Genomic DNA, 22,791 nt, shown 5'->3' on the forward strand with positions numbered 1-22,791 from the left:
TTATTTCGCCAAAATGTCAGAGTATTCCTTTAAGGGTTTACTTTTCTTTTTTTGTCTTGGTCTCATTATCTAGAACATTATTTCTAAAAATCACATTTTCCGTGTATTGATTGAATAGAAAGCAGGTGGGGGAAATAAATCAGTCCTCTATTATGCAGCTGATTTCGTCTGTTGAGTCATCAATGCAAAAATAACCCTGAGAAGAGACAGAGAGAGAGAGAGAGAGCGAGACCATTACTGTCCATCTACTTTTTTCAGACCAAACAGTGAAAGTGTGAAAGTGTTATTATTGCTGACTTCATCATCCCAGACATTTTTTCATTTTATTTCCTCTGATTGTTTCCAACCCAATTCCTGACTGCCCCACCACCTCAAACCCAAAGTGAGCTCTTGATTTTATCTGGTCCTCAGTCCAGTGAATGCCAGAGTCAGCTGGATTAGGAGCCTAATTGGTATGGAGTAAGGAATCCTTTGCACAGCCAAGAGGTAGACCGAGAGTAGAGATGTAATTCACAAAACCCATAGCTAAACCAGGTGGAGCAGTGAAGGGGAGAAATCCTTCCTTTCTCTGCTCAGGCTTATATCTTCCACACACAGATGCACATCACTAGTTTGCACATGCAAGAAGTGATACAGGAAATGACACCTAGGATATAAAACTCACATTTGACTAGGCGTACCCTCCCACAGGTAAGCCCTCATGTGCATAAAATAGGAATTGCATTTTAAAAATGTCAGGACAAGTGCATATCAAAGCAGAGAGGACAGAACATTTTACGGCTTGAACCATGCATTAGGTTAAAATCCATTTTCCAAGGTAATTGTTTCCATAAGTAAGAGAAAATGTTTCAGTTAATATATTGTTAAACTAAAACACAGGGAATATTAAGTTCAAAGTTCATCTGGTGTTTTTCATTTTAAGCAGTTGAATCACTTTTTAATTCACCTATTAATTTCATACAAGTTGTTGTTAAGTAGTAAAAATAAGGTCAAACCAATATTTGATGTGACCAGGGAGGTCAGGGAGGGGCAGCCATCTGCTGCAATTGGTTGGGGGTGAGGAGAGGGAGACAGGACACATTGTGGAAGAGAGCCAGATTAATAATAACTAATAACTAATTTTTAAATGCAAAGTAGTGTATATACACATAGAGTGAAAAGACGTGAGAGAAGAAACACCCAGTGCATTATGGGAACTCCCTACACAGCAAAATCTCCAGTGTTAAATTAACACTGGAGAGTGTCTATATGGGTCCACACCTCTGAGTGTTAAATACAACACTGTTGAGTGTTAAATTAACACTTTTGACAGTGTTATATGTTTACAAGTAACCTAGTCAGTTTTGAGGATTAACAATGGCTAACACTGAGCAGTGCTGATTTTTTAACACTGGAATATTTCTAACATTTTGAGTTATTTTCCAGTGTTAGAAAATCAGCACTGCTCAGTCTTAGCCATTGTTAATCTTCAAAACTGACTACCGTATTTACTGCACTATAAGGCGCACGTAAAATCCTTAAATCTTCACAAAAATCGACAGTGCGCCTTATAATCTGGTGCGCCTTATGTATGAATTTTGGTTTGTGCTTACTGACCTCGAACCGGTTTTATGTGGCACACTATGCTCAAAAATCTGTCAAAAAAAGATTTTTAGTGCCACTTTTTGGAGCATTACGGTTACCGTTGCCAGGAGCCTCGCGGAGTAATACGTACTGTGCTTCAACACAACATTACCGTGTTGTGTGTGTATAACGACTCCAAAATGGCACCCGCGAAGAGACACGCTTGCGAAGCTGATTTTAAACTTCGAGCAATTAGTTATGCAGAAGAGAATGGAAATAGAGCAGCTGCCAGACAATTCGGCATTAATGAGTCCATGGTGCGCAAGTGGAGGAAGCAAAAAGATGACCTAAAACAAGTAAAGAAGACCAAAAGGAGTTTCCGAGGGAACAAGGCGCGATGGCCGCAGTTAGAGGACAAAATTGAACAGTGGGTTATTGAACAGAGAACAGCAGGTAGAAGTGTCTCTACAGTCTCTATTCGACTCAAGGCAACAGCGGTAGCACGTGACATGCAGATCAACGACTTTCGAGGGGGACATTCTTGGTGCTTCTGTTTTATGAAAAGGCATAATCTCTCAATCCGCACAAGAACTACTGTCTCACAGCAACTGCCAAACGATTACAAAGAAAAGTTGGCCATTTTCCGCACGTACTGCCAGAATAAGATCACTGAAAAGAAGATCCGGCCAGAACACATCACTAACATGGACGAGGTCCCCCTCACCTTTGACATCCCCGTGAACCGTACTGTCGAGAAAACAGGGACCAGTACGGTATCTATATGCACCACAGGGAACGAGAGAGAGAAAATGAGCGAGTGGCTGAGGGAAGTTTATGTCAAGAGACCGGATGGCTTTTTCCACAAATCTCCGTCTCTTTTGATCTACGACTCCAGCGAAATTGCCCAGCTGTTTACCGTAACTCAGACACGGAAGGTGAAGAGTTTGAGGGAATTGTGGAAGTTGAATGTACCGTACTGGAAAAAGTGTATTTTTCAATATTTAATGTGTTACAGCTTAACAGTGTTAAGAGTTACTGTGAATGAGTTGGTTAAATTTTAACTCATCCGATTGTTTTATTCTGCTGAATGCACTTTAAACGCCTTTTAATCCGGTGTGAGAGGGATCCGGGCATGCTTGATGCCGAAATTGCCCAGCTGTTTACCGTAACTCAGACACGGAAGGTGAAGAGTTTGAGGGAATTGTGGAAGTTGAATGTACCGTACTGGAAATGTAAGTGTATTTTTCAATATTTAATGTGTTACAGCTTAACAGCGTTAAGAGTTACTGTGAATGAGCTTAATAAAGGTCGAGTTATTTTTTGTTTGTCTTAATGCGCCTTATAATATGATGCGCCTTATGTATGAAAACAGAGCCAGTCTTCAACAGTGCGCCTTATAATCTGGTGAGCCTTATAGTGCGGTAAATACGGTAGGTTACTTTTAAACATATAACACTGTCAAAAGTGTTAATTTAACACTCAACAGTGTTGTATTTAACACTCAGAGGTGTGGACCCATATAGACACTCTCTAGTGTTAATTTAACACTGGAGATTTTGCTGTGTAGCAGCCTAGGCCTATTATGGCATAACTAAGGAAGAATTCAGGGTCACCTGATCCAGCCCTATCTAGCCCTAACTATGGTTTATCAAACAGGAATCTAATTGAGAAGGTAAAGAGGGTGTCTTTGTCCCAAATTTAAACTGGGAGCGCACTCCATAGAAGAATGGACTGAAAGCTGAAGCTCTGCCTCTCATTCTCCTTTTAAATGCTCAAGCAACTACAACTAAGTCATCAGTCTGAGAGTAAAGTGCTCTATTGGGGTCATATGGTACTATGAGTTCTTAAAGATAAGGTAGGCCCTGATTATTTAAGACCTTGTGTGTGAGGAGAAGGATTTCAGATTCAATTCTGGAAGGAAGCCAGTGAAGAGAAGCCAGTATGGGATAAATATACTCTCTTTCTATCCCTGTCAGTACTCTCACGGCAGCATTTTGGCTCATCAGCTGATTGTTGTAATCAGGGCTCTGGGGAGCCATACCATATGTTGCACCAATCAGCAAACAGGCAAATATACTCTAAGTGACTAGCTTTTGATGATGGTAGATTATTTACTTGCTCCAGATACTGTCCTTAATCCATTTATTAACAGACATGAAACAAAACTTAAAAGGAGACTCCTTTGCATTTGCATTTTTCATTTATGTAGACATATAACTTCAATTTTGCGTTAACTAACATTTACAAAAACACAGGGTATAAGCAAAAGATTAACAAGAACTTTTTAGCTCAATACACAACTTGTTTTGCTACATGAAAACAGCTGTTCCTGTGAATTTTATCTCCCTCTGTGCAAGTCAACACCTGGTTCTTTTATATGTGTGACTCTAACTCCTGAAACAATAAACTTGTTCAGCCAGCGGCACTCAACAAACTATAAGTCCCATCAGTCTCCTTGCTTGAATGTAAACAAATGTAGAGTGTATGTGAGGAAAATGGCCTTACTAATGCATAACAGTTTGCATGTAAACAGACTGGCAGGTGTAATACGAGGCAACACTTCAGTGTAAGGCTTTCCTCAACACTGAGGAAGGCCTGGTGCTTAAGAGCGTCTGTGTTTTTCTTACTTGTCATATGAAACAGTTTATGTGCTGAAGTTCTCTTTCACAAGTGTGTAATTACATTTCAGTCACTACAGGCCTCAGTTAGAATGTTAAATATTAAAGTTTATGACAGTATATTTAGAAATAGACTGAACAAGTACTCCTCTGTAAGTTTTCCATCTCAAACAACCTGAGTTATATTCATGATTACACTTTTTCAAAAGTAGTGGTTTGGGTTGAAATACAAGACTTATTACCAGCTGTGAATCTGTGCATGACATTGTTTTGTCTGTGTGTATTGTGGCAAAATGTGCTGATCCTAGAAACACTTATCATATCCAGAACTAACATGAAGGTATATTAATTCCACATGACAGTGTGACAACTGTGGCAGTATCTTTTGATAAACTTAGGTATGTAGTTGAATTCAAATGAAGGTAAATTTGGAAATGCGTATTATCCGACCCATGGAATAAGCATGTAACTGAGACCCTTTTGCAATGCAGTTGTACAGGTTCAGTGCCTCTAAAGGTGTTTACGCTATAACTCACGAGTAATTTGTACTTATGAGCTGGACTGCACTGCGTTTTACACAGCTTAGATGTTTATTGTCACAGAGACCACTTGACAAGAAGCAGATAAATTCAAGTGAGACTAATCAGAGATAACAAGACAAGGCAGCAAAACTAAGGATGAAGAACAAGAGACAAAAGACTGGCACAAAACCCCCCACAGTAAAGAACTAAATAAAAAGAAAAATACACAATACAATTTAACATAGAAGAAGGGAAGAGGGGACTTATAAAAAATAACTAGTGCTGTCAGCGTTAATGCGTTAATACAGCCTCATCACGATTAACATGATTAAAAAACGCACTCAGCCTGTCTGGAGCGCAGAATGGACAAACGTTGGACAAACTGCCCAAAAATGCGTTGACAGAGACATTCCAGGGATTTTGAGTCAGTCTGCGCTCCAGATGAGTTAATTGTTAATCGCGTTAGTCGCGATGACGGCGTTAACACGCTTAAGATGCATTAATGCGTTAACGCCGAGTAACCCCTCACACGGACTAATCTGTGTTAACTCTTTAACGGGGATTTGCAAATTTTGATGCGTTAATGCATTAACATTGACAGCACTAAAAATAACACACAACATACAATTCAATTCAATTTTATTTATATAGCGCCAAATCACAACAGCAGTCGCCTCAAGGCACTCTATATTGTACAGTACATTATACAAATGAAAGAAACTGAAAGTAAGAACTAAAAGCTAAAGCTACCAAGAATGAATATTAAAGGAACTAAATAGAACATGCAATAACACAACACCAGTCAAAAAAACTCTGGGTCAAAGATGGTTTGTGATATGCATGTATGTACTAGTCGGCATTTCAATACAATTGCCAGAGAAAACATTTCTTCCATTCACACATAGAGAGCTTAGAGTACACTTGGAACTTGAGAAAAAAGTAAGATTCACCTGCTATAAAACAATAGTTTTTTTCACTCTATAAAAAGACACTAATTTCCTTCACTGACTTTAACGTTCTGCACTTGGCATGATTATAGTAGCCCATAGAGAGAGCAGACAATATTTCTTTGCTTTAACAACTGAATTTCCCATTTTAATATGGAATTATAGTGGTAAATGTCACATTTAGCACTAAACTGTTCTTCTCGGTTGTTGTGTCCTTGGGCAAGTCACTTCACCCGTTGCCTACTGGTGGTGGTCAGAGGGCCCAGTGGCGCCAGTGTCTGGCAGCCTCGCCTCTGTACGAATTATGACCAGCTGTATGGATTAAATTTACCTGAAAGTCTTGTTGTGCTGATTGTTTTACTTATTTTGCCACAAATCAATCAGGAATTGAGGCAGGTAAACTGAATCTGAGAAATTTTCTGTTTGCTGTAAGTTTGTAATTACTGAAAAAGACGAGCCCTACATCACAGATGACTTGCTTTTATTTGGATTACAAAAAAAAAAAAATGAAAAAAGTCATGCAATCCATGATTGGTGACAAGTTAATTAAAGAGAACACAACAAATGCAAATGCTTTCACAACCAGGCAAAAGAGATTATTGATTAGTTTAAAAAAATCATTGATAGCGTACTTATGCAAACACATTCCACTTCACCAATCCCAAACTGGATGAATACCTATGGAAGATTTAGAGATGATACAATAAAGCGCCTTTCAGACATGCAGACATTTCTATGAATCATTTCTATTAATAAGCACCCATTTCTATGAAAAATTTGTTTATGTATGCAATAAAAATTAGTGTTTTGGAGAATTTTCCAAACACGAGTAAAATGAGAAAATTACCTTTTGGTGGGGACACCATGCTTAAGTGTTTGCCCTAACCATTTTCTAAGAATTATCAGGGCAGCTTTGTAATGAAAAAATTAGGTTATATGGCAAATAGGTTGTTTTCTGCTTTTAAAATCATGTCTGAAATGTTACATTGTTTTTCTTTCAAGCACCAATGCTGGACCACAAAAATGACATGGGCCTAAAACACAAAATTCACAATTTGGGTGGCTTTAGTTGCCTGCGAAACACTGTCCACAGACCTCTCCAAAAACCTAACACTCACGTATTTGGATTTTGCTTCATTTACCTTCCTCTACAGTTTCACAGCTGTAACATGTAAAACATTTTCCGGATGTTTTTTTTTCTTAATAAAATTAGATGGTTACCATGAAGGGGACAGAGTATGTGACAGGCCAGATTAACTACACTCGCCGGTAATGACTATAATCCAAGTTCTGAAGATTATTGTATCCTGCTGTTTTAATAAGCCTTTCTTTAGAGTTTGTTATAGCAAATTGCTTATTTCATTTCAGACTAGCTAGCTATCAGAGTCACACTTAATAAGATGCAATTTAATAATTGCCTGATGGGATTAATATGGTTTTCTAAAGTGTGTATGGAAGCATTCCAATAACTTCTTATATGAGGTTTCCTCTAATTATTAAAATAAATCAAAATAGTGCCATGCTAAGATAGCTCATACTATGCATTACATGTAATGATGCACAGCCAGATCTTGCATATTCTGTTCAGTTCAGTTTAATTTATATAGCACCAAATTGTAACAACAGTCACATCAAGGGACATCAAGACCCTACAGCTGGCGACAGTGGGAAGGAAAAAGTCAAAAACAGGCTCAGAGGGGGGCAGCCATCTGTCATGATAGGCATAAGGGGAGGGAGATAGGGGAAAAAGGCAGTGAAAGAGAAGCAGAGTTTAATAATAATAACTAATGATTGAATGCAAAGTGCTTTATAAACAAAGAGAGTAAAAAAAGAGGTGAGTGAAAAAAGGAAGGTTTTAGGCCTAATTTTAGAGTAGAGCACTTGTCTGTATCCCAGATTCTCTCTCTATATTAAATAATTTCACTCAGGAACGATATCTCATTTCATTAATGTTGTGCGAATGTCTGATTGAAGCTGTAAGAAAGATGAACTGTGTGACGAGGGTTCTCAATGTAACAGACTGATGAAATGTTACATAAGCCCATTTCTTGTCTAAAAGCACTGTCTGTGGTCATCAAAACACCAAACAGCTCAATAGTTACTTGATGGTAAAAAACCGTCATAGCTCATATAACATAACAAAAAATAGATCATTTAGTACATGCAATAAATTAAATTAAAACATTTTAAAATTAAATTAAATTTAAAAAGTAAAATAAAATGAATGAAAATATAACAAACAATTTCATTGCATTTGAATTAATCATTCATATATTGAATTAATTATTTCTTATTTTAATTCATTAATGACAAATTTAATTACTTGTTAACTGATATATTTATTTAATTCATTTTGGCACTCATGGCCCTCCATATATCCAAGCACAGTGGAATGAACATAACTTCTTGAGAAAAAAGTCATCACTCCAGTATTAATTAGCACAATCACTGTCCTATCTTTTGAAAACACTGCAACAGTCTTAAGATAAGACGTCCTATGTGCTTTATTTAAACATTGCCTGAAATCATACTGACAAGTTTTTTGATACTGATAAACTTCTATTACGATTGCCCTAATCTAATCTGGGTGAATGAACTACACAAAATGAAATTAAGGTGTTTTGTTTTTTTTTTCCTATTCATGGCAACGATTAGTCCTGCACACCCAAGAGGCCATCAGAAATAGTTGAAACGACAAAGGTTTTGACCAACAGAAAGATAAATCTTATTTTGAAAGAATTGGATGAAAACGTTTAAGGCTTTATGAGGCGTCATCTGGCCATCACTAGTAGCCCCATTGCTCGGCATGTTTTCATATCTTGCATGCTGTCTGATTATGTTTTGTTCTGTGTCAGCGTCAATGTCAATTTTATTTCTATAGCACATTTAAAAGCAAGAAAGTCGGCCAACGTGCTTCACAAGTAAGTGTCTTGTGTTAAATGTTATCAAAGTGGATTAGTGGATACACTAATGCAGTGGTTCCCAAACTTTTTTTGCTGTGCCCCCCTTTATTTTACAAGAATCATGTTCACGTTTGTGAACTAAAAATTAAGAATGTGGGATACTGTTTGTCAGTGATTTGAAGAGCCCAGCGCATGCTCCTGACGAAGGAAAAACCAATTCTGCAGGGGAGACCTACCTTCGCACTTGTGCAGTTGAAGTCAAAGGGAAGACATGCTTCACCAGATTTTCTAGTCTTTGGCTTAGAATGAAGTTGGTTTGGAAACATATTCAACGATGCTTCATATCCTGCTTTGCGTTTGTGTGGGCGCCCAAAAAATCTGTCCATTGTGCTAGCAGTGTCCAAGTTTGTTTTTTTTCCTTTTCATACTGCGCCCCCCCTGCAATGGCTCTGCGCCCCCCCTGCAATGGCTCTGCGCCCCCCCCTAGGGGGCGGGCCCCACACTTTGGGAAGCTCTGCACTAATGGAATAAATTTGTCACACTAAGCTAAATAAATAGTATGGGCAGTTGCAGCTTGAATTTTCGTGTACTAAATACATTTAAATGTAAGTAAAAAATATCCCTTGTAAATCAAGTGGTTTTATTCACTGTGTTGTTTTTTTTGTTGCTTAAGTACTTAACAATAGTTAACTAGTTAATGTGAAACTGATCACAGACTGCTGTATCAAAAATTTGTAACTCTTCATTAAGAGCCACTTGTACTGGGTGTTAGTGTAGGAAACAGGTCAAAGACCTTGAACTCTATGTTGGCATAATTACAAGTTTCATTGTGGCCACAACAGACCCATTACAGCCTTAAGCCCCTTGTTCATCTGATTGGGGTTGATTACGAGTTTGCTGTAATCATGAGCGTTATGAAGTTGTGGCCCTTAATTGAACTGATTTCTTTTTCTGAACCCACAGATGCGTGTTGACATGGATTATGTAATGTAAGATAGTAAGTTTAGTTTGTTCTTTTTAAATGGTCAGGCATATATCTTGGTCCTGGCTCACACATTAGCACAAACAAACAACAATGAAACAACTTAAATATCACAGTTAAATCACATCTCTTAATGTAAAAAAAAAGTAATTACAAATTAGTTATGAAACATTTACAAAACTTTGAGTTCACATATCAGACAATCTGAGACTTGAGCATTACATTAGCATGCTAATATTGCTGAGGTATTGATGATTAGCAAGTTGAATGTTTATAGTGTAGTTTGTCTTGTTAACAAGCTACTATTTGCTAAGTATTGCTCAACACTTAATAAAGTTCTAACTGATGAAATGATTTGTTTGTTTAAACAAAATTAAGTTCAAACAAATGTGATGGAGTTGAAATTGACCTGCTTTTCCAGTCAACAGATATGTTAACAGATGTAGATAAATGGAAAGTTCACAGTAAGACAACTAATAGTAGAAAAGAAAGGGTCCAAACAACGTGGTCAGGATTTATTAAAAGGACACCGTGAATGTCTGTATCCAATCTCATAGTAACCAAGTCAGGAGGACTCCAAAACCATCACAATATATTTTGGGAGCATAAAAGCCAATGGTAAAGGTTGTTCAAATAGATCAAATTGGTGGAACAACAGACCATACAGTCCCTATTCATTCCACAGTGACACCAACAGAATTGGTAAGAATTGCTATGCCTCAATTTTGGATTCTTACTCTTTGTGTCTCAACCTGGTTTTAGTGTGGCACCAGATAAGTTTCCTTTCCACAACCTGAAGTTTCTTGTTGGCAGTAACAATCAGATGTCATCTAAATAATTTCATATATACTCAAACAGTTATTGTGGTGTGAATTTGGTGAGAAACTGTAGCAAACATAAAGCAATCTGTGCAGTATACTGTGCATTACAACCAATCTGGAGCTTGAACAGTGGCTGTGAGTCTCTAGGTCTTAAAATGCCGTACAGATTATCTGCTTTGCAGACGCTCTTTAGATTGCCACAGTGCACAACTGGATTTTTGAAAATAGAACAAATCCATATCATAGCTTGTATTAATTTTCACCCTGTTATATGGACTCTTTTTGATATGTGTGTGTGTGTGTGTATATATATATATATATATATTAGGGGTGCAACGATACACAAAATTCACGGTTCGGTTCGGTTCGATACTTTGGTGTCACGGTTCGATATTTTTTCGATACAAAAAAATGTTCATGCATTTTTAATTTGTCATTTATTAAAATTATAAATATATATTTTAACTCAAAAGTACAGTTTTTAAATTTAACCCTAACCCTTGTGCGTGTTTTTTATTTTGACAGCGAATGCGCACCTGCGGACCACTTATGTGCAGCCCTGGTTATTTAGCTCATCATATTGCAGCCACAGAAATTCTTTTGTCCATGAAACCATAAAGCTGCACTTTCTTTTTGCCTTATAGTCTGATTTGTCATAACTTCTCCGTTTTGTGGTAAGCTTTTCTTTGGCTGTCACTTCCTCACCCTGACCTGTCTTATTTGGCTCAGCAGAACTGAAATGCTTTTACACGCTCACTCACATAAGCTCAGCGATTCTCTGCGCGATCAACCTCTCACATGTTTAAGCTTGCTGCGGGAGATTTCACTTGTCATGTTTGCATAGTAAGCTAACGATTAATAAGACGATGTCAGAGGAATTGGTGCACAAATTATCATCACTCACAGATCAGTGCTGTCGCTCTCTATACACAGTTCGCATGATTGCAAAGTGAAAGCAAAAAAACAAGCGCAAATTCAAACGCGACTTCAATATGTCACATATTGACAGTGGCTCACCGATGCCAATGACATAATTACCCAGCTACATTTCTGAAAGAATGCAAAAGCATTGACATATATTTTTCCTACAATAGCCCGATGGGCAGGGAAGAGATAGATTTTGGTAGCCCGACTGAAAAAATCGCTAGCTCCGGGACGTCGGGCTAGCGATATTGCAAGCCCTGTATCTGATTGAGGAATCACTCATCTTTGTAAAAGAGAGTTTATTACAGAGAAATGTCTCTTTCCAAAATAAAAGCTATACTATCCGCTTCTTCTGGGCTATATTCTCAGCAGCATAAGGAGAATCATGTGCTAACAGCTGTCTAAATGACTCGGCTAAAGTTAGTAGCATGCTTGCTTTTTTTTGTCTGCTTCCACTTGTCTTTGCACTAGGATGATGTCGGCGTAAATGTGCAGTCATATTCGTTGTGTTCCCACTAGTGCTTTCAGGTTAATCTCGTTGAAATGACCTTAACGCCACAACACGGCAAATCTCCGTTAACGAGCTACCGCCGATCGCTCCGTGCATGGGGCTAGACGGCAAACACGTTAACGAGCTAACTGCGCTAACACACTAGTTCACACCAATGTAATTGAGCATTGCATGGCACATCCAACATACTGTTTTACTTTAGTCCATGACTCGCTTACCTTCAGGGTCATACGTCACATGAAAACCAAAATAATTCCAAACGCCAGATCTGAATGAGGTTCAATTTGCCTGTTGCAAGTAGAGCTTAACTTCTGTCTCGCTAGCTTGCCCTGCGCTCTTCCTTCTGACTATGCTGTCTGTGTTGAGCGCTCAGTGGATCTGCGCTCGACAGTGCAGCCTAGGCGGAGTAGTCGAACGCAGATTCACTGAGCGCTCAACACAGACAGCATCGTCAGAAGGAAAATTGATAAAATAAATTACAAATGTTGTATTGTTCGATACATATGCGTACCGAACCGAAAGCACTGTATCGAACGGTTCAATATCGATACGAATATCGTTGCACCCCTAATATATATATATCTCAACATATAAAAAGATCAACATATAAAAATAGCAATCACAGCTATATCAAAACAACCTAATAGCTGAAAGCTGTTTGAGAAAACGTCTGGCTCTATTTTTTGTTTTAGTCATCATCTGCATATAAATACAAAATATAGTTTCACACACAGCTAATATTCAGTAACAAAGTGTAGTTTAACTGTGACTAAGTTACACAGGTTATTAAGTTGTTTGCTAAACAACAATGAGTGATGTATGCACTAAAAGCACAGATTCATTGGCATTGTGAGTTATATGTGATATTATCATTATTTATAGGCAGATGGTGAAATAAAAAGATGTTAACAGCACACATAACCAGTCGCAACACCTCAAGTGACAGTATACCAATAAATACCATCATCATTTCATATCACGTATAAAGGTGATTATAACCAGCTACTGTGTTCGTCCCCGTCATTTGTTCGCACTGAGCCATGTTTACAAAATGATAATGGGTGACAGGCTACTACATAGGATGGTTGATTGTTTATCCATCACTGCAGCACCCAGCAAGATGAGGCCAGCTCAACTTTGATTTGTAGCGCATCACCCTGTGACAAGTGTGAACAGGCACATAGTCCTGTAGAGAATAAAGGGAAATGTGCAACATTGACACAAACAAGTTTATTCTTTATATCAATAATATTTCTATTCTCCACATTCTTAATCAAAGCATGCTCCATAGTTATCTAACTCTGCATACAAGAAAAAAAAATCCAGTTGATTTGGGAATTTAAAGTTCTTTCAGCTTGCTGGATTACTTTCAGTCATTGTTTGGCCCATTTTCCACATTTCTTTTATTAAAAAAGATACGGAGTGCTTTCAAAGTATAAAATCTGAAACACATAAAATGTATCGGGTCAAATTAGCATATGTCAGAATTAAAGAATTGACTCTTTCCTCCTTTCATTCCTCTTTGTCCTTTGCCACAAAATAGTCTGAGACTATAGTAACTCTTTTTGATATATTAGCTCTGACACTGGGTCATATTTCATTAATTAAACATGGCTTTGTAATAATTTCATACTGATAGAGACCCATTTTACCACAGACTTTGGGCACACAGATATGCTTTTGCCACATAACTTAATTAGAAAATGATAAATGCCTTAGTAGTGTGCCCATACATTTCCTAAAGGTCAGGGCCACCTCTGGCTTTCCTTATTTTAATTCATCACACATTTGCAGAGGAGTTGTTGGAAGTGTAGAGATGTCACCGACTCTTACCTTTGTGTGCCTTTCGGGTCGACTACATCTCAAACATAATAGGCAGTGCTGGATGTTTGTCTGTGTTTGTGTATGCTTTTTCTTCTTTTCGAAACTTTAGAAACCCAACAGCATTTTGTGAAGCTAAGTATTACTGCTCAGACTATCAATGTGAGAGAATAACCTCAGGTCACAATTCATTCTAGACTACAACAACTGTATGTGCCCAATACAAGATTCTCCATTTTTTTTCTGTCACATGCTCGCAGACAGTTCCTGCTTTGTGCAAATGAGTTTTACAAACTTACAAGGGCTTTCGGTGTATTATTTTTTTGTGTAATTTCCTGCCGAATGATGGACGATGTCCTGTTGCCCCACTACATGCCTCCTAATTTCCTGTTGATAAAACACACAACAGTAAAATTTAGTAAAAGTTTCAGTCTTGCCATTGTCTATGGCTAGCCGCAACCGTCTCTGGCCCATTTGCAGAGTCATCCTGTTACTACTATCAGTGTGTGGACAGGTATATTTGTTTACCTGTTAACTTGGCTCCAGGAACTTTTGAGGTGATTTTATACAGTAGCCACAGTCATTCATGTGGTAAACACTGTCCCCAAAATACTTCTTAATCATACACACACATACTGTGGTGTTAAAATATAAGATATATTGTTCTGGAAGCTGCATACCCTTTAGTTATGATTGCTTTTTTAATTAATTTTTGATTAGGGTTCAGTAAAGACAAGTCATTTTCTGGCCAGCCAGGCCAGAATACTCTCGCTGCTCTCAAACAAGACTCCAGCTTAGAACATGGCATAAATTAGAGCACCAAACACAGCGAGCTGAGACTATATTACCAAGGTACCATCTTTAATCCATAAGAATTCATGGACTTAAAAAAAAAAAGTAATCTAATTTCCTAACCTTAAGAAAATGGCTTTTGTGTAAAATCTCAGGGAAATTATAACTTTAGTGGCAGTTAGTCAAAAAACTGTTTTCTGTGAATGTCATTTGCACAAAGCTGATAATAATGCTTTCTTACTGAATAGGGTGACAGACAAAAAAAATGTTTTCATCTGTCATAATTTGAAAGTAATGACAAACATATTTATTAATTTATTTTTTTGTCTAGAGAAACTGTCATATTTGAAAGAGAGACAAAAGGAAGGGAGGCAAGACAGTAATGAGTAATGAGCATCTTAGTAAGGTCGCAGTGTGACCACTTAAAGCAGATTTACTTAGCTGCCTGGAGTGCTCCTCTGTCACACAACAGTGCCAGCTGTAAAGTAAAGACAAAAAAAGCTATGAATATGCCATAAAATACTTATTTATGTGCCTCATTAGACCAATCACATGTGTGTGTGTGTGTGTGTATATATATATATATATATATATATATATATATATATATATATATATCAGGTCTATTTGTCCGCACTGGCCTTGAAATGGTAAATCAATAATGGAAATCAAGAAAATATCTCCTCTACTTTTATTAAAAGAAAAGGTGAGAAATAAGGTCCTCCAGGTCAAACCGTACCCAGTTTACACCCTGCAGCACAGAGACAAGGATTTTCACATAGTTTCTAAATTCAAATTAAAATCTCAAGGACAGGAAACAAGCTCTGTGAGTATTTTTGATGTTCCCCTGTCCTTTTACTGCTTTTTTTCTTCTACCTATCTGAGCAACAATATATCTTTATAAGGCAAATAGGGCAGACTGACCCTGATTTCCCTAATAATATGCAGTGAAGAAGAAAGTAAAATGTATGCCAGATTTTCTCTTTGCGGAAGAGTTCTATATAGCTCGCTAACCTCCCGAAGAAGCCCCACAGATTAGTCAAAGTAGACTTTAATTCTACAAAACTGACACCACAGGACCTTATCTGCTATCAAAAAGATTGATTGATTGTGCATTAGCGTTGTACAATCAAGGTTAATATCAAATTTGGGAGTCACCTTGCCAATGTCTGTGTGCACTACATTACACATCATCAACTTGGTTTTCAGCTAGCTGTAAAAAGAGCCAAGTGCTCTCAGCACAGACATACAACAACGACACCGGGTCATGACTAGGGTGTCCTTGTTTGACACTATGTTATGCCAGAAAGAAAAATCACACATGGAAATGGAGAGGCAGGTGCATTTGAAATTCTGTCTGAAAAATAACTGTGGATCACACGCAGAGGGGATGCTGATTTGGGCGTGTCAGCAATGCTACACCTCTAGCATCAGGTCATCTTTTAAACAATAAAATTACATCTGTTCATGAATCCTCTGTGTGGCATTTACAAAGAAGTGTGAAATGTGTAGGTAGTCTGAGGTGTAGTTGGTGCTTTGTGTTTCGAACAGAGCAGTGACTCTAACCCATCCATCACTGTAAGGGATTGTTGTGCGCGTTGACATTTTATATGCTGTGAAGGGAGCAAAGTGGGCTGCTGTTGCCTCTGATTCATTTGTTGTTGTTTTTCATTGGGATCCTGCAGAGGAGTGGAGGAGCCAGTGCTTTGTTTGAATGTCAGCAGCTGAGATAGAAAGAGACTGCTGTGCCCACTGAGCTATGTACAGTATGCAACCATGATTATGATGGATTGTCCACTGTGAGTGCACATTTATGAATCTTAAGAGCACCTTTTATTCTAAGTGCATGTTATGAAAGTGGCGCTGTCACAAAGAATACTGAAAGGCTGAAGGATTTCAGCCTTATCCATATGGAGGAGATGGAAGAGAAGCCTGTCTTTAAAATAGTGCCCAAGGGCTCAGGCAATAATCCTTCTAATTTATCTCTTACGTGAAAACTTATTTGGAACTTTCAGACAGTCATGTCCTCATTGAGCACAGACCTTGTACTGCTTGACCTCGAGATAATTGTCTTTAATATATCAGAATTTGTGGCACCGCCAAATGTCATATTAATTCTGTGGGGAGGTGAAATTGTGAATTTTTAATACATGTTAATTGTGCTGTGGCCTTCGCAACAACTTGTAGAAAAGTCACCAAAAACTCTAGTGTTTCCTTATCCTACTTTATTGAAGCTTTAAATTCAGAAAATTTCTCAAATTGTGATTGACGAGTTTCTAAATGTGAATTTTTGCTGCTTATCTTCATTCCCTTTGATTTACAAAATGTAACTTTGTTATTTTGCTGAACTAACTGGAGTTGGCATCTTTTTGAACACTGTAGTGAGTAATAGTTCCTACTATCCTACTTCCATAGTTGCACCTTGCTAGTACCAGGTTGGACCCCTTTTGCCTTTGCAGTCGGCCGTACTTGTAACACAGTTTCACTGCAATGGATTGGAAACTGACATTTTGGTTCATATTGACATGCAGTTGCAGCAAATTTGTCAGCAGCATATCCACGATACCAATCTCCCATTTCATCAGATGCCAAATGTTCAAACTATTGGATGGAGATCTGGTACGTAGAAAATAAATACGAGTCATTATAATATTTATTCATAAGCAAAGAGGGGCCGATGGCGCGATATGGCAGCCTCGCTTCTGTCAGTCTGCCCCAGGGCAGCTGTGGCTACAACTGTAGCTGCCTCCACCAGTGTATGAATGTGAGAGTGAATGAATAGTGGTATTGTAAAGCGCTTTGGGTGCCTTGAAAAGCGCTATATAAATCCAATCCATATAAAAAAGCTAACAGTGTGACTGGACGTGGAGAACTGTGCTTATATACCACACTCCCACTGCTTTTCATTCCAGGGTGTCAAATTCTGACAGATGCCACTGATGTCACAGAAACATGCACAAGGCATCCTTTTGCAAAATTAGATGGGAAGAGAAAACAGTCTTAATAGTGACAATGTCCATCAGGTCATACTGAAAACAGTATGGCTGTTTTCAAAATGGCTGCCATAGTGTCAAACCCTGAATCCATCAAACAATAAAGAAAAGTATCCATGAACAAAATACACTTTTGAATGATGTTAAAGTTGGTTGGATAGCTAATATTGGATAGCGTCTGCTATTGCATTGTGTATTTACTCTGGTTATCTGTCTAATACCGCCCTCAAATCATCTAAAAGGTACATTTCCACTGACCTAAAATGGCATTTGCCTTTGGATAAATTTGTCAATTAATCATTAAAACATATTTTAGTTATCCAATTTAACTTCCGGCAAAAGTTCACTCAACTGAACAGAGGCCTAATTTGTCCTAATAAACAGAACCACCATAGTCTATAAAGTGGAGGGGTATACCTGGTCAGGTTTCTCTTACAGGAAATCTTTGATTTTCAAGTTCCCTTTTAGTGTGCTTGGCACTATGTTATTAGCCGCTTTCTCCCACCAGATGACACACGTGGGCTAAGGTCTGTTAATAGTTCACTTCAGTCCAATTCAACTAAAGTATAAGACAGGTAGTTTCTGTCATTATTTATTTATTTATTTATTTATTTGAAATAATTACATATGGTTTCCACAAAATCCCACATCATACTTGGACTGGCCTCAAGGCAAACCAACAAACCAGCATGCCATGGGACATGATTTGGAAACCAATAATCTATTGTATGCAAGACTTTAGTTACTGGCCTGAGATGTATTCATGCTTACACATAAGAATGTACCATGGCTGTGTTTCTTTTAGATAACTTATAATTACAAAAACTGAAACATTGTTATTAGTTTAATAAAACTGATGTCTGTATGTAAACAGGGAGAACTAATCAATAGTCAGTTTCTTGCAAAGATCCCCTAACAGAGCCAACTAACTACTTAATTCGTAAATTAGTTATTTAATTACCTAATTAGTGAGACAACTTTGTGCTGCTGAAAAAATAAAAATTAGCAGGGGTAACAGTAAAATCACATGTCCAACATCTATCATTAAGGGTCAAATAATTTAACTGCCAGTTTTTGCTAATATATTATGAAACCCTGATCACATTCTTCTGAGTTTCATTAATAACCTGTTACAGGCAGGTCTGTGTGCCCTCAGCATTTTAAGCACTTAAGCAGTGTCTTTGAGCTCAGTGTACAATTAATATTAAAACATCTGTGACATTAATTTCAGGTTGTACGACACTGTTACATATTTTGACAGTGGCTCAGTGACTTCTGTATGACTGAAGGTGAGGTCACCTGCACACATATTGTGTGTAGGGGAGTCTTTCTCCTAATACAAAGAAATTTTAGGGGCATTCCTGCTCAGCAGTCTTGATTATGAAGTCAGACACATGCAGGAAATCCTCTGCGTAACAGTCACAGAATGGTCTGCTGTTTACTGCCATGTGAGCAGTAGTTTTAACAATGTATGGAGTGCTGAATTTTAAGAGTCTACTGGGAGCAAAATGATTGCCCCTCCTCTTTGGTGCCACTTCAGTTGGTTGCAGAAATGTTCAGAAATTTCTGCTACTACAAGTGCAAACTAAGAAAAGAAAATGTATACAAGTGTTTAACAGAAAAAAAATCAGCGTTCGTCAACTACAATGCGTTGAATGCTTTTGAGGAGATGAATCAGTGCCATTTCTGCCTGCCTCTGTCCACTGCCTTTCTTGTTAGTGTGGCCATTTTGCCTTGTGGAGCCAAAGTACATAAACACCATTATCAGAGGAGCAGTTGGAGGTGCAGTCAGCAGTGTGCTGCTGTCAAACAAACAAAGGCCCGGTGGAATTACCTGCCATGACTCATACATGACAGGTAGCTGCTACCATACACCTTCAGCTGAAGTCTGGAAGCCCTGAAGTTTTTGCTGTGATCATTTATTTTTCAAGTTATTGCTCACTATCTGACTTTCAGTTAAATTCATTTATTTAAAAATGCTGATTACTGTAATTTGTAATCATTTTATCTTTAGATTCTCCAATGTGCAACAAAGCCCAGTGGGAGGTCTAAGAATATATTAGTGTGCTATTGTAGGATTTTGTTGTTGTTGTTTGTTTGTTTTTTAATTGCATGTAGTTTTTTGACCTGACTTGAATACATTGATTTAATAAAACAGATTATTAATTAGTGATTTGCGCTTAGGGTTTTTATAATATACATTAAACTAATTTTGAGATAATTGCAGCAAATGTTTGTGCTAAACGTACCCGTGCAGTTTGCATCACAATGCAGTCTGTTGTCTGAAAGGCTGGTTACTACTTACACTCAGCCTTCAGGTTATTTCTTTCTTACATCTTTTACGTTCAGCCTTAAATGGAAAAAAAAAAGTTCAGAGACAGACTTTCACTCACATCACCATCATAACCTGCAGCAGATCATCTGTGGATCTGTGGATGTTGCTTTTAATCAAAATCCCCAACTGCTAGGATGTGTGAGAGTATTACCTTTTCAGCTGGACCTTCTAAATGGCTTGTTTTATCACTCAAGGTTATGCTGAACCTGATTTGTACTGTCATTACACAGGTTCTTCTGACATTTTAAGTACTTTCAAGCTGAATAATGGCCTTTTGCATACTTTATGAAATTGCCCTCAAGTGGAAAGACATTAAAACAATAACTTGAGTGAAGATTATTCTCAGATATTTCATTCAGTGAATAATATTAAACACAATAGCATTCTTTCAAGAGACATGTTTTGAATCAGAGTTTATAGAGAAATGTTTTTTCATTGTTGCATCTGAAATTGAATTAAACTTAAATCAGAAGATCCAGAAACAGTGATGAAAGAATTCATCCAAGCCCACTTAAAACTCTGGGGGATGTAGTTAAAACCATGTTTTTTCATCTGGCTCACCGTCTGGGAGGCAAATGTCCAGATGCATGCAGATCCAGAATGATAGTGGCCAAATTTGAACACTTCAAACAAAAGGATCTGTGGTCGGGACTTTGGTGTGAACAATAAGTTTCCGAAAGAGATCCTGTAGCGATGCAATGTCATGCAAAAGTTCATTCTGGCTCCCGAGCTGTCATTGCAGTATATAAGCTGTACGTCAACTGGCAGCTTTATCGTGACGAAAACATCATGCCTTGGCTGTACATAGTCAGGTGATCTGTATCTACACAAACAATTATTTCATTTTATTTTAAGGTCACTCTAGAATGGTTATTTGGTGGCTGCACATTTTATTTCACTTGTCACTTTTCATGTCCAAAACATCTGCACACACACTCACTTCTCCACAGTTCCCTCACACATACTTGGCCTGTCACAACTCCAAACAAAGAGGTGTAGCCATATTAACTAACAGAAGAATACACTTCACTTACACATGGCCCACATACCGCAAACAATGACAGCCCTTTGGTGGCCCAGATCAGGTTTCCCAGAGGTAATCCACACATCAGCCAGCACAGGACCACCAGTGTGTCTGCAACTGGCCTTGTGCTGGCCCAGAACAGTTTCAGCTCTGGCCCCAGATGTCAGCCTAATGTGTACCTTAATCAAGCCATGTAATAACAACATGTGCCGGAACATGATAGTGCAAAAGTAACATGACGAAATTCTTATATAGCGCTTTTCTACTCTCTTGGATTACTCAAAATACTCTATACAACATTCACACACTTTCATACATTTCATTTCATACACATTGACACTCTTGACCACTACCCTTCCAATCAGTAGGTGACCTGCGCTACCTCCTGAGCTACAGCCACCCAGTGGTAAACATGAGTAAATCCTCACTAGGTTTTGGATAAAGTGTACACTCACAAAAATGTCAAACCTGTATTTGAAACGTTGGCTACCATAGCAGTATAGTATTGCAACATGGCATTTGGGTCTTCTAACTAAAATAGGAAAATAGGAACATAAATAGTGCCACCATTGCCAGACCTGGCCCACATCTGGTTGACATACACCCTGCCATGACACCAGTCAGTTAGAAGTGCCAGCTTGATGCTGGATCCGGGCCAGGCCTGTTTTCTATGAGCCTGGGCCACATAAACCAAACCACAATCGGGCCAGATGTGACATGCTATCACATAAACAGTGCCATCTATGCCAGACCTGGCCCATATCTTCATGACATACCACTTACTATGCCAGAAGTCAGCCAGCAGTGCCAGCTTTACACCAGATCCGGGCCAGACCTGTCTGCTATGTGGGTCGCTGCTTGAAACCATTATTGCTTGGTGCAAGCAATAGAAATGAATGGTTTTCAAAGCACAGTGCTGTGCGTGTCATGTCCTATGTGAAAAGGCCTTTTTAGTCACTTTACTTAAACATCTTGAAATGTTTATGGAAAAAACAAGTCATCACAAATAAGTTTGCAAACGCTCCAAAAGTCAAAACACAATGGTGGTCTAAAACTACCTTCTTCTTTTTTTTTTTTTAATGATTTCTTATCCGATAGATTGCTATTTGTTTCAAAATTGATCAAATCAAGCTCCCTAGACAGCCCATGGCTGGACCTAGAACAAGCATTCTGTGATAAAGTAAAAATCTCTAATCTGCTTTTCATAAGCTTCAGCATTAATAATCATAACTGCTTTAAAAGCATCAACACTTCTCTAACAGCCTGGTGGGAATTTTAAAAGTAACTAAATCTCCACTTGTTCCATTTAAACTAACACCCATTTGAAACAATACAGATATATGCCAGATTAAGAAGATACAAAACTTTCCGCCATAGCACGAAAAGGGAATAAAAGGTCTTGTTATTCAAGGTCAATGTTGTGTTTATTCACTGCTTAGTTGGACTAAAGTGCAGGACCCAGACAAGACAGTGAGATGTGGGATATGCTTAGAAGTACTTTATTCAATTAAACACATAACTGAGGCAAGCAGCAATTTCTTAAACATGTGAGCATAAAGAAACAGGCATGTGGAGCAGAGGCAGACAGATCTAGGGAAGGAGAAGACAGATCAGGAGGAGCAGAGAATCCAAGGAGAGAGTTGGGTAATGTTATCCAGAGTGTTATTGTGAGACGCCTTATTTGGAATCCAGGTGAGTAAGAAATGGGGAGGGTGTCAGAGGAGAGACCTTGAATCCGTGAGTTACCGAAGAAAGGGTGGGCAGGCTGGGGGAGTGGTGGTGGCGATCCAGTGAGTGAATTTGAACCGGAGCAGCAGCAGAGAAAATGGCGTTCATGAAAAGGTGAGTTTCTGGAAGCAATCCAGGGTTGGCTGGGTTACTGGAGGAGGAAGAAAAAAAACAGAATTACACACGTGACATTGTTAACAAGTGCAAAACCTGAACCAGCCTGTTTACCACTCAGCTAATAATCCGGTGAAGTCTGGAATAACTGCTCATTTTCTGGTTAGTTCCCTCCTTTCAAGGGAGTGGTCTGT

This window comes from Simochromis diagramma, unplaced genomic scaffold (assembly GCF_900408965.1).
Source record: "Simochromis diagramma unplaced genomic scaffold, fSimDia1.1 OVJJ01000079.1, whole genome shotgun sequence".
Taxonomy (NCBI): Eukaryota; Metazoa; Chordata; class Actinopteri; order Cichliformes; family Cichlidae; genus Simochromis; species Simochromis diagramma.